Genomic DNA, 14,145 nt, shown 5'->3' on the forward strand with positions numbered 1-14,145 from the left:
TACACACTGATAAACACAATCTATATTTAACTAGTTTATCAGTAAATGATGATCAAGCTTTAAAAACATGAGGCAAGTCACTTACTTATACGTCAAAGACATTAGTACTACCCAAAATTGGGCAAGAAAACATAATGGGGGTTTTTTTTCCCATGTTACAAAAGCGTATGAGAAACTTTCATTTTTGTGAACTTTCCGCACATGCAATTTTGATTTGTTCAAGATATTAGCCTATACAATAACGGTTAAAAATATCCCCATTACTGAGGTTTCTGCCTGCTTAAAACTATAATGTCTGAATGTAGCCATAAACACACACACACAAAAATAAATAAATAAACACATAAGGGTGGTTATTTATTTTTTGTACCCAATTCTCGCTCTCACAAACCAACAACAGCCATAAACACAGTTTTGCTTTACTCGGTAACAAAAGAACATGCAGTCTGGAAGGATGCTTTATTGGACTTGTCAGACTTAGACTAATAGTGAGAATTGAGGTTTGTGTAACAAAAGTACAAAGCGTAAAGACATTAAGCCCATTGTTACCACTTCAACTCAGCAAAAGGGTTAACCTCCCATGTGCATCATATTATGACATGGAGTAGGCACTAAACTAGCAGCACAGCAATGTTACTTTAGGTTTCATACGCATGTACGAAACTTTAAATTGGCATTTAAAGCATCACATGCAATTAACTACATTTGTGTACTACAGTCATAAATAAATAACCTTTAAGTTCCATTATGTATTGGAAACATGCAATATGGTTTATAGTGTTAATACTTAAGAGAAATAGCCTTTTAATTAATTTTTTTTTTTTTAAATCCACTTTTCTGGGTGAAAAGTCTTTCTGCACCCAGAATTTTTTATTAGAATATATATATATATATATATATATATATATATATATATATATACACACACACACACATACATACATAGACACACATTTAATGTAAGATACCCAGTGATTATTAACTATGAGATTGTTATATATATGTAGATCTATATCTCAAACAACGTGCAGAGAGAGGCGGCACTCAGAGACTTTCTATCAAACAATGGACCCTATACCAGGGTGGTTATTGGTTAACGTTTTGTAGACCGAATCCCCTTCCTCAGGACAACAACTATAATTAATACATATATTATCCCACTTTTACAGTAGTGGTTTTAATTTTTAAAAGTGAAGTGTCCCTTTAACTGGTGTTATTTGTTCTTAAATTATTCTAAATGTGTTTCTCTGCCTCCCCATGCTAGTGAGAGACATTAAGCTGGATGCAATAAAAGTGATGAGCACGGTGCCTCTTCTACACTGGACGTGCGCTGGAAATTCTCATTGCCTGTGCCACTGCACTAAAGGGGGTGGAACCTCATTAAAATGGGGCATCAGCAGGTCCACAGCCCAATATCTATAAAAGTTAATCATCACTTGCGACACAAAAACTGCCATTTGTCCTAGTCTGGGTCAAGCCAAGTGCATGGTACGGTTTTGGCAACTTTTCTAGAAACAGCCAGCACAGTTTTCATAAATATTAATATTTTTGTTTCTTTGTAGCAGCTAATTCCATGTTATTGGAGTTCTTTGTTTGTTTTTTATAAATAGAGAGGTACCCCATCAAGTATAGTGGAAGTTTATACACAAGGCCATCAAAAGTATTAAACAGTCAGTAAACCTCATCTTATCAATACTAGAGTAACAGTAACATGAACAAATAGATGTGAGTACAGGGAAATGTAATGAAAAAATAAATACATACATACAATTTACAATTAAGTTGAATACACAGTGCAGCTATATACATACCAATTTACACTGCAGAGAAAAACTAATTTCCATTTCAACATCTTCAGTTTTGCAATTAAAGACCTATATGATGTATGTAAATGATAATAGTGAAACAAATATACTATTTATTAGGCTGGGTGTCTGATAAACTTTAAACAGGAATACTCACTATGACTATGGGATTCACCTGCTGCACTTAGGTGGTGCATTGGATTGGTGCTTAATGATAATCCAAACAGAAACAAAATACATATTTTAGGAAACAAATGCAACTACAACCTGGACTCCAGTATAACAAAACCAGACAGACACAAAAGACGTGGTTGAGAGAGCTAATAAAACAAACAGGCGAAAACCCTCATATATGATTAGCCTACATTCCTTTAGGTCAATTCTCTAGGTAAAATCATATTACCCACAGGTTAGTCAGCATAATTGGAGAAATATAATATAATATAACTAATATATATATATATATATATATATATACACATATACACACATACATACATACACACACACAGGTTTATAACCACATAGCGAACAAGAAATACATGTCACAAAACACACCAATAATGGAAAGAAAACACAAATAAGTCAAGATAAAAGGGTTAAGAAAACAGATCCCCACAATAGCGGCTAGTCCTATTGTTTGGGCAAAAGCTGGAATGTTTTTGTCTGTTGCGAGGTAGAAGCCAGTTATACAGTGTGAGGGTCACTGGGATAAATAAAGACTTGTACAAAGCCCCAAATAGACCTTAGCTCTTTTCTGTGATGTCACCCAGAAAAAAAAAAAAAGCTAATATTTCTTCTGGCACTTAAAAATACCTTGACAGAGCCTTAAAAGTAAACACCTGCATTGCTTATCCATCAGGGCATAGGAGCCAACTTTTTTTTTTTTTAAATGATGGGGGGGGGGGGCTCTTGTTACCACCATCACCCCCTCCCTCTCCCCATGTGTCATGAATAGACATAGTTAGTGGTTGGGCAGCTCTAATATTGGGGGGTGGACAGAGCTTGCTCTTATGAATCAGTGTATAAGATAATACGACAGGGTAATTGATAACTGATTGTAGAAGAGATGACTACAATAGCAGCTTTAAACAGTAAGGGGAAATTAACAAAAACAGTGTTACACGTAATTTATGAAGTGTTAATAAATGAGATACAGTTCACTTCTATCTATAAAAGAATTCTAATTCTGCTGGAGTGTATAGATGTGTAAGCATTTCAGAGAGGAAACTGTTAGGTCCCTGTTACAAGATACACACATTTCAGGGAACAGCAGGAAAAATGAGACAATTACAGAATGAAGTTGAACTGTAGTGGCCAGTCACCGGGTGACGGCAAATATTATTTGATGGATGGCTAAAACCATCATTGATTACACCTTAAAAAAAAAAAAAAAAAAAAAAGGTATAGAGGAGGGGGGAAAAGTCTTCTAATTCACTTGGTACAGTTTGTTTTTCTTTTAGAAGGGGAGGAGGGGGGGCACCCATTGACAGAGCTTCTTTTGATGACTTGGAAGGGTTAATTAGTCAACTATTAAAAACCCTTTATCAGTTGTGTATTGGCTAGATTTAGCTCCCTTTAAACCCTAAGTAAAACTAGTTTGGGTAAAATTGTACATGTTGAATCCACAAAAATCAATGTCAGCATTAATGACAAAGATTAGATAGGGGAGGGGGGTTAACTCTGTAATGGACAACAGAGGCTAGAAAAGGGGGCATTTCTGGAAACCCAGCATGGATGGTTTAAAAAGAAATGAAATAACTTACAGACAACATTCAAAATAGGTCCAGAGAGGGGAACAGATTAAAAAAAAGAAAGTACAGTTGTATAATGACACAGAATAGGTTGTTTTTGTAATTCACACACAACAGACGCTTATAATGCGTTTGCAGATCTGTCTGGCTACAACACAAAATGAATATTTGAATATTAAGTGTTCTACAGCATCCAATGCTAAATCTATGCTGCTACTGCTGGTCAAGTTGTACAAATACAACACAGCATACAAAATAAGTCGGGGGAAAAAAAAAAAACCACAGATTTTTTATTTATGTTTTTGACAGGCATTGTGCTTGGGGAACAGCAATGCCAGGGGGAAACTTAAACACTAATTATGCAATAATACAAAAATATAAATAAATAATTTGACTAATACAGTGGAATAAGTCATGCGAGCTACATACAAAATCGTGTTCAAAAGTGTAAATATATACCAGTCATTAAGAACAACACAGGCAAAAATGAATCACCAGACAATAATAGCCTAAAATTCAACAGATGAATACAGAGGGAGGGAATGTACTATATTGATGGTACAATCTCAGAGACATCAGGCACAATTTTTCCATTCCTCTTGTGAAAGCCAGACAGTCCCTCCAGTGTAATGGGTCACAAAGTGGCTATATGCCCCATTCTATAATTAAAGAAGGGGGACATATTCTCCAGTTCATCTGCTGTTGTTCTCAGCAGACATAAACAAGTCAGAATTATGCATGCCATATTCCACTGTTCCCTATCCCACTTCACTGACAAACAGCATCCAAATGGCAATCTCCTGAGTGCAAGGCACAGTAATAATAATAATAATAATAATAATAATAAATATTACTGTTATACAGCACAGGCTGGAGCAAATATATGGATGTCAAGTATTGGTATAATAATAATGCATGAACAACGATCATACACAGAACCAGACACACCTGCATAATACACAGAAATTATATTGGGAATAATATGCAATGCACAGTGCATGCTAACAGGGTGATTGTTATCTGGTAGGATTGCTATTACGAACAGCAGATAAATTCTAGGATTAAGTTCACCAGTGAAGCAATATAATAGATCGCTCTACCACCAGCGCTTAAAAGGAGAAACATTATTTGAAGTTTTGCCATAAGAAGTGCTTTTAGGATGGGAATGAGAGCTTTTATATAGGGATGCGTGCAGGACAAGGCTTTATATAGGGATATGTCCAAGGCACCGCTTTATATAGGGGGATATATAACTCTGATCGGGAAGTGCCGGCATAAGTTTTAACACAGTGCCGAATGCAACATGTACACGGGCGGTGGGGAATAATAACTTTCCGCAATGTATGACAATCTATGAGCAGATGAATGCATGACAGCGCTGGGGCTGCCCACTATATACAGTATAATAACATTTATATGGACTGTAATATATATATATATATATATATATATATATATATATATATATAATAAGTAATAACAACCACAGCAACAGTGATATGGATGTGGCAGAAGTGAGTGGCGAGAATAAGATGCACTCTCCATCCTTCTGCATCTCACACCAAAGCCAATCACAGCCTCCCCTGCTCTATCTGTGAGAATCTGCAGTTCGGGGTGACCCTGTGCAGGGAGAAGTAGCGGGGCGCACTCACCTGCGCTGGGGCTCTCTCAGCAGACATGTATGTGAGTGGGGATGCGCTGTAACAGCAGCAGCAGCCTCGTCCAGCAGTTCACAGTGCCCGCTCTCAGGCTCACTAACTCCTCTCTGCTGTGAGCTTAGCAAATCACCACAGCGGTGACGTCAGGCGCATGGGACACATGATGCTGCCTCTCCCCCCCTTCACTGCTGGATCACCGGCCCCGCCGCCATGATTACTGCTGGCAAGGGAGGGGGTGCCGCTGCTGCTGGGTCCCCCCTCGCCGCGGACAGGATGGCTGTGTTATGGGGACTGACTGGTCGCTCTGCTGGTTAGTGATCGTGTCATTATATATTCACTGCAATGTTCATGTTCTCAGCCTGCCACTCTTCCACCTGTTGCAGCATTGCTGGGACTTGTAGTTACACAGTAGCCACAGGCTGGTTATATTTTCTCTATAACATAGCACACCAGGGTATACTGGAATTTGTGGTTCCACGGCAGTTGGAGGACCACTGGTTGCTTACCTTTTTACTATATCATAGCCTGCGAGGCTATACTGGGAATTGTAGTTCTACAGCAACATGGATAGACACCTGTTGCCTCTGAATATCACAAAAGGTAGGATAATGTGCTGGGACTTGCAGTTCCACAGCAGCTTCAGAACTAGTGGTTGCTTACATTTTTCTTATAGCATGGCATGCCAGAGTATAATGGGACTTGTAGTTCCACAGCAGTTGGGGAGAAACAGGTTGTCAAGTCTATGGATAACACCAAGGATAGGGATCAAGGGCCTTATTCAGATTTGGACGCAATGATATTTGGGTAGATGAGCTATTATCGGGCGACTGCGCATGCTTCGCAATCACACAGGGCAAGCGCCAAGATACCTTGGCATTGCTGCTTGCAGTAAGGGTTTCTTTATGTGTTTGACATTCAGGGTCTGTTTGGGGGAGATTATAGGGGTTGTCGTGCCTATTTTTGGGGGCTAATTTTTGGAGCGTATATTGTGTTCTTGTATGCAGAAAATATGGTGCCATTGTCATAATTCCTGGAGCAATTCTGCGTGACCATAGATGGTCTGCGTGATACTTAGATGGTCGATTATCAAAGGATCTGCGACCACTGCTGCGTGTTTTTACGCACTTGTTTGGATCTGCGAAGCTGACGGTGGGTGTCGCTATACATTACCAGGCGGCTGCATGCGTTAGCCTATTTTCATACAGCAGCTGCGTACGTGATTGCATTAGCGTACATATCTGAATCAGCCACAATGTCCTGGGACTTGTGGTCCACAGCAGATGGAGAACCTCAGGTTGATTACATTTGTTCTTTAGCACATCACGCCGGGGTATACTGGGAATTGTATTTCCACAGCAGCTGGAGAGCCTTAGGTTGATTATTTTTATTATAACCTAGCACACCAAGGTATACTGGGATTTGTAGTTCAACAGCAGCTAACGAGACACAGCTTGTCAGCGTCTGAATATAACAAAAGGTAGGATAATGTGTTGGATCTCGTGGTACCACTGCAACTGGAGAGCAACAGTTTGCTTAAGCAGAATATCTATAGAGAAGGATGGGAGATAACATCTATCTTCACTTATGGTTAATGTCGGGACTGCCATCGTAGGTTCCAGGGAGAGAAGGTTCATCTGTGTGCGTCACGTTTGATGTAGACTGTGCAAACTTGATGTGCTAATATCCCTAGCAGGACACGGCAGTGTCTTCAACTGGATCCATTTCACCTGGTACAAAACGTTCTGAGCCATATTATCCCACCTGCTTTGCAATTGTAAGGACCTGGGCTAAATTATTTTAACCACACACCAGCTGATTTTTAAAATACACCTAGTTAATTTAGCCTAAATTCTTGTATTAGGAAAATCGGTAGCATAAAATTTTGTCATGCTGGAGGATGCAAGGACATTTTTAATAATCTTATTGTTTAATTTTTGCATTTACAATCTTCTTTGACAATGTTTAACTTCATAAGAATAGGTGTGAGAATTGTTTACAAAATAAGAATTGTAATACACAATAGTCTAGTGCAGAAAAAGGCAATACTTCATTTAGATTGTAAGCTCTCAGGAGCAGTGTCCTCCTCCCTCATGTGTTTTACCTACCCCACACCATCACCTCCCCACTGCCAACAATAACACCAATCCTTCGGGTTTGGCCTCCCCACTGTAGTCTTCCTTCTAGGATGTTGAGAGGGCAGTGTGTGTATTGTAGCCGGGAACTGCTGTGCGCGCGTCCAAAAAGGGGCATGGTCACTAGAAAAGTGGGAATGTCCTTGAGAGGTTCCCCCTTTTCTTCACTGTAGGGGGCATGCCCAGCACTCACAGAGATTCTGAGATGCCCCCAAGCTCTCCCTGCAGTGTGTATAGATGCCGCGCATGTTTAAACATAAACTCCCCGACACCCCACCATGGCCGTGGGACACTGCTGCCCAAGGGTGGGGACGGCTGTATCAGCGGGCAGTCGCCAAAAGGGCAGGGTGCATTTCTGATACATCAAATTGGGCAGGGCACAATGCCCTGCGGAAACAGCCTAGCAGGAACACTATAGCTGCTTATTTGGGTACAGTATTATAACTGTTGCTACAACAATGTTTATAAACCTTGTCCATGTTCTGGAATGTTTTGTACTGTAAGTGACTATTTGTTTTGTTCATACCGTTTCTGTACTTTCTAAGGCGCTGCAGACCCCTTGTGGCGCCATATGAATAAAGGATGATAATAATATCTTCTGGGAACGTTAAAAATAAAATTCCAGGTACAGATATTTAACACCTTGGACTCGCTTTTAAGACAATTGTACAATATGGACTTCTGATGAGTATAGGTATCTTGGAAATCAATAGTGACTATGTGGTGTATACAGCAAATTATAATATCATTATAGATACAATATATTTTTATGGGTGAGTAATAGAAGACCTCCCAACAGGACCCCTTCCACTGAGTACAATATGCCCTATTCCTGAATGTAACATGTAATTTGCAATATTGGTTGCCATGGCTGAATTCATTAATTGATGAGACAGGTGTTGTTAAACATCCAATTAATTAATTCAGCATAGTTAACTGCAATAGTAAATTAAGTGGGAAATCAGTAAGCTGAGCATTGTGGAAAGGGCCAAGTTGGAGGGTCTGCAAATCATTATCTCATGGATAACATATTTCAACCAATATGGAAGAGCTGAAGATGGTAAGAAGTGCTGACTGTGGTAAATAATGATACATATTTTAAATTCCTGAGTGTTTTAAGGCCGGTACACACTAGACGATGTCTAGTGTGTACCGAACTCGTAAGCAACGGCACCCGGTGCATACACACTTGCTGATAATGCAGCATGGCCCCTCGCTAACGATGTCGCCCGTTGGACCTGCATGCAACGGGCGATGCTGCTGACAACGCGCGAGGGGGTACACACTAGACAATGTATCCGATATGTCGTCCAATCCGGCTGGATCGGACGACATATCGTCTAGTGTAGGGGTGGGCAATAAGCGCGCCCCCCCCCAGATGTTATAAAACTACACATCCCAGCATGCCCTGTCACGTTTTTGCTATTTGGTCATGCTAAAAATGTTGCAATGCATGCTGGGATTTGTAGTTCAACAACAGCTGGAGGGCCGCTTAGTGCCCACCTCTGGTCTAGTGTGTACCATGCCTTAGTGTAGTGTATTTTTAGAATTGTGATTTTGTTCATTTTATTATATTTAATGTGATGTTAAAAATGTGATCACTGTGGCTTATTTAGTTATTTAATATTAAAAAAGACACCAAATTTGGATTTATCTATTATTCTGTTATAACCACAGATGGAAACTTCTCTCCTGTAGATTTCAACAGTGTATTGCTGTCTGATCCCATTTACTGAATAAGAGCAAAATGATCTAGAACATCCAGAATGAGGCAGCACTTGCAGTGACATTTGAGGACTTGTCATCGTGTGTCCCGCCCACCTTCAGATGTCATACATTTTATTGATGTTAAAGCTCCATTCCATTGCAAGAACACATTTTATTTTCTTTTATAAATCACTCATGGTGTTTTTTTTTTCCACTTATTATAAGTTGCTATTAATATTCTAACTAATTTATATTTAGCCAAGTGTCATACAAATTTCCTGTGTCAACCAGTCCTGTGATGTAGTGAGCAGAGAGGCTATGGAACAGCTCTGATCTCTACATGCATGTTCATAGCACAATCCCTTGACCACTGATGAGCTTCTTATGGTGCCCTAACACAGAGATCAGATTGCACTCTTGTTGTTAATTAACTTGAGAAGAAAAAACGAATTCTTCCAGCTAAGAACTCTTTTCCACCAAAAAACCCGGGTCCGACCTGGGTTTTCAGACATGGTTCCAACCCAGGTCAGACACCATTTACACAGCACCATCGATCTGGGTTATTCTCAGGTCAGCCCCATTCACACTGAACCTGGGTCTGCCCTGCTAAACTTGTGAGGTCATAAAAAGTGGGAGGTGACTGCTCCACAACCACCAATCAGCTAATTTTAGGCATGACCCAGGTCGAATAACCCATGTTGCGCCATTTATACCTCTTTTCCACCAAAAAACCCGGGTCCAACCTGGATTTTCAGACATGGGTCCAACCCAGGCCCGACTTCATTTACACAGCACCATCGATCTGGGTTATTCTCAGGCCAGCCCCGTTCTCACTGAACCTTGGTCTGCCCTGCTAAACTTGTGAGGTCAGAAGAAGTGGGAGGTGACTGCTCCACAACCACCAATCAGCTCATTTTAGGCATGACCCAGGTCGGATAACCTGGGTTGCGCCGTTTACACTGCACCATTACCCAGGTCCATCCTGGGTCAGACCCTGGTAGCGGGAAGCAATCGGGAAGCCGACTGCCTATATACCGGCAGCCGGCTTCCCGACTGTCTTATCCTGGCAAGGGTGAAATGCCGGGCGTCTAGATGTAGACGCCCGCATTTCCCCGACGCCGCGAGCGGCCAGCCGCGGGGGGAGGTTTAGGTTTAGGGCTCCCGGGGGGGGACTTAGGGTTAGGCACCCCACCGGGAGGGTTAGGGTTAGACTAGGGGGAGGGAGGGTTAGGGTTAGGCACCCCCAGGGGGGACTTAGGGTTAGGCACCCCCTCGGGGGACTTAGGTTTAGGTAGCTGGGAAGGGGGTGGTTAGGGTTAGGCACTTGGGGGCTAAGTTAGGGTTAGGCACCTCTAAGGAGGGTTAGGGGGGTTAGGTTAGGTTAGTGGATACTTGCCTATCCACGATCGGGATTTCCAGCGCTGTCGGGCTTCCACTGCGTCGCACTCTGCTCCTGTCGGGCTGCCGCTGACGGAAATTTCATACCCATTCCCTGGTAGCTACCTGGGTTGAATTGCTGGGTCCCTGGACCCAGGGAATGGGTATTTCATACCCATTCCCTGGTAGCTACCTGGGTTGGATTGCTGGGTCACTGGACCCAGGTTATTTTTCAGGGACCCTTTTACACTGAGCTGCGACCCGGGTAGACCAAGCAAAAACCCAGGTTTTTGCTCTGGTGTAAAAGGCGTATTACACTGCACCATTACCCAAGTCCTTCCTGGGTCATACCCTGGTACTTACCAGGGTTGGATTGCAGAGTCACTTGACCCGGGTTATTTATCAGGGACCCTTTTACACTGAGCTGCGACCCAGGTAGACCCAGAAAAAACCCAGGTGTTTGCTCTGGTGTAAAAGGGGTATTAGAGACACTTTCTTGCATTGACAGACATATACTGTAAATATACAATCGCTGAGAAATTCATAAGGGAAAGATGGAGCTTTAGGTGTCTTCAACGGGTTCGGAAGGTCAGGAACGAGATAGCGTGTGCAACACATCAGATCCCAACCTCCTAATCTGACTTTTGTGGGAGCGTTCAAATACATTTATTGGCTAATGGTCCTTCATACTATTATCTGGCTGATCATTCAATTATCAGCTGATTGGCCCGATAATTGTATAGTGTGTACCCAGCTTTATCCTGTGGAAACAGAGACAACTGTAGGCTAAAGCTGGGTACACACCTAAAAGATACATCGGCAGATCGACTGATCTGCAGATGATGGTTGTTCATACACACTGAGCAACCATCATCTGGCTGCGAATCCTGCTGGCCGGGGGGCATGTTGTGCCACCCTCCATGCTGCCTCTGCTGCAATTGTACACACAGCACGATGGACAGATATATCTGCAGATAGATTGGGCATCGCTGTGCACCACAGCCGACGCAATAGGTCTGTGAACAACGTCCTTCACAGAACATATCGCTGGTACACACTGGCCGAGGAGCACACAATATATTGGCCGATCAATTGCCAATACACCTGCCAGTGTGTACCCAGCATAAGAAAAGTTGACAAGTCCGAACACTGAGAAAGGAGGTACACAATTAAATATTCAAAGTTTGTGTGTGTGTGTGTGTGTGTGTGTGTGTGTGTGTGTGTGTGTGTGTAGGGGGTTCTTATTTAATTGTATTTTTTAGTAGTGATGTAATGAAGACTATATCATTCCTTCAATTTTAAAGCCATCTTAATTTTGTTTGAAAGAAAATATAACTTTTGTAATTTATTTTGTGTGAGTTGGGATAAAACTTCTATGATTTTTGAAGATGCTAATTTAAATGAGTCATTCCCTGGTTATACTAACCCCCAAATGAACTGGGGGCCTGATTCAGAGCCGGACGCTCTAACAGAGCGCTCGCTCTGAATCAGGGCCATCCTTCTACTTTTTTAGAGCGGCCTCCTGGCCGCTCGCATAGCTGTGGGTGACCTCCCACAGCTATAGCGAGTGGCCAGGAAGATGGTCGCGATGGTCAAGACCATCGCGACCATCGGGCTTGTGACGAGACCCTTGTGGTAGGGGTACCCCTTTGGAACGAGACCCGGAGCGACGGTTTGCACGTCGCTATCTGGGTCTCGCACATGCGCAAGACGGAGCCTGCTCCGTCGTGCGCATGCGCACTGGGCCACCATCGACCTGCTTGCTAGCGGGTCTGAATCAGGCCCTGAGTTAGCAAAATCTCTTGGCTACTGCAAATAGATTGTAAGCTTGCGAGCAGGGCCCTATTACCTCTATGTCTGTCTGTTTTATTACTGTTTGCAATAAGTAACTGTTAACAATAATGTGAAACACTACGAGGTTCAGTCAGTGTTCACCATTGCAAAGGAAAGTAAGATATTTGTAATAATAACTTTTTAGTTTTAAACTTGTGCTCCATAATCTCCATGTACAGTGCTAATTATCTCATGGTTTGCTCCTAATATTACTTTAATATTTTATAGATAGCAACCCCTTCTTAAAGTCCTTGGAATGTACTGTATGGAGCTCCTACCTCAGCCATTTTGGAAGCTTACCATAGAGTGAGCTGTCTGCACAATTGGATGGTGGATTCAAACATCTTACTCTATTGGTATGTATAATACATTCCATCTGATTGGAGAGGAAATTTGTCCATTAAACCACGTATGATTCACACCCCGGTTCTAGCTAAGCAAAGTGGATACATGCATTTATTTACTTATGTATTTAAATCTATCCATATCCATGGGAAACAGCACAATTTTGTGGCCAAATTCTCAAGAATGTCCTCTGAAAAACTGGCAAATAACATCCTGAGTAGGTTTGTGTTAGATTTGTCAGTCATTGCCTTCCTTTACAGGAATTCCCTCCACCAGCCAGACACATGGTCTCTCTCCATTACTGGTCAATGCACGAGATTAGCCTCCTTACTGGTCTATCTCAAACCAGACAATTACCTCTTCAATCCATTTTGAACACAGCAACTAGACTAATTTTCCTGAATACAAGGCCATCAACATGACTACACCAACATGCATCTCATCATTTATCTCACAATATCTCCCAACGCGACCCCTGCATTCTGCCTAAGATCTGCCTCTCTTTTTCACACTTGTTACATGATCCTACTCCTTTACACATTTTTTTTTGGCTCCATTCACTCTGTGGAATACCTTCTATTGCACAAGACTAACGCTCTAGACTCCAAACCGTTGTACATTCAATAACATCTTTGCAGACAAGCTTATCAAAATCCTGAACCACCCGCTTAACCTCCCTAGGCTATTCTACCTGAATACCACCTTCTACACAGTTCACACAATACTTACATGTGTTCTCTTTCTATACTCAAATCACTCTCTGGCCCCAGATGCATATCGCTGTATGACTCGATTATATGGCTCACCAAATACTTTTATTTACCTAATAATTGAAAGCTTGCATGCGGGGTCCTCTTACGTCTCACTCTTTTAACATCAAGTAGTTTTTTTTTTTGTTTTGTTTTGTTTTTTTCTTTCTGTGTTTGTTCCCAATTGTAGAGCACTGATCAACATGCTGGCACTACATAAATGTCAAAAATAAAATATATAAATATTGCTGCATTAGAGAAGAACTGTCAGCGCTGACACAGGAATATATTTTTTCCTTTCAGTAACATAACTGCATTTTTTTGTGAATTTTTGCAGGCGCTATTCTTGTTCTTATTAACTTTTCAGTATGTTATCAATGTATGCAACATTTAAATTTGTATATTTTGATATACAAGATTTGTACATTTAGTTTTATGGAAGTATGAAAAAAAGTGTGTGGTTCTTTCATTTAAAGTAAATCAAGTACAGGTTGAGTCTCCCATATCCAAAATGCTTGGGACCAGGGATATTTTGGATAACGGAATATTCCGTATTTTGAAATATTTGCATATTATAATGAAATATCTTGGTAATGGGACCCCAATATACACACAGAATGCATTTGTGTTTATATACACCTTATACACACAGCCTGCAGGTACTTTTATACAATATATTCAATAATTTTGTGGCTCAAGCAAAGTTTGTGTACAGAAATGAAATTAATTTATATTTCATATACACATAGCCTGAAGGTATTTTTATACAATATTTTTAATAATTT

At 41.2% G+C, this 14,145-nt stretch overlaps 1 protein-coding gene and 1 long non-coding RNA gene across 4 annotated transcripts in view; one reads left to right on the forward strand and one right to left on the reverse strand.

The window, feature by feature from the left end:
- The window catches only part of ZBTB16 (zinc finger and BTB domain containing 16), a 179,871-nt gene extending 174,547 nt beyond the window's left edge, over nucleotides 1-5,324 (reverse strand). For all 3 annotated transcript variants that reach the window (XM_088448540.1, XM_088448539.1, XM_088448541.1), the window contains exon 1: nucleotides 5,212-5,324. The gene's annotated coding sequence lies outside the window, so the exon portion shown is untranslated. The remainder of the gene's footprint in view (nucleotides 1-5,211) is intronic.
- A 71-nt stretch (nucleotides 5,325-5,395) lies between these two features.
- The window catches only part of LOC148504740 (uncharacterized), a 92,070-nt gene continuing 83,320 nt past the window's right edge, over nucleotides 5,396-14,145 (forward strand). Inside the window, exon 1 of the long non-coding RNA XR_015869910.1 lies at nucleotides 5,396-5,527. This is a non-coding gene — a long non-coding RNA (uncharacterized LOC148504740). The remainder of the gene's footprint in view (nucleotides 5,528-14,145) is intronic.

This window comes from Taudactylus pleione, unplaced genomic scaffold (genome assembly GCF_031769625.1).
Source record: "Taudactylus pleione unplaced genomic scaffold, aTauple2 ptg000457l, whole genome shotgun sequence".
Classification (NCBI taxonomy): domain Eukaryota; kingdom Metazoa; phylum Chordata; class Amphibia; order Anura; family Myobatrachidae; genus Taudactylus; species Taudactylus pleione.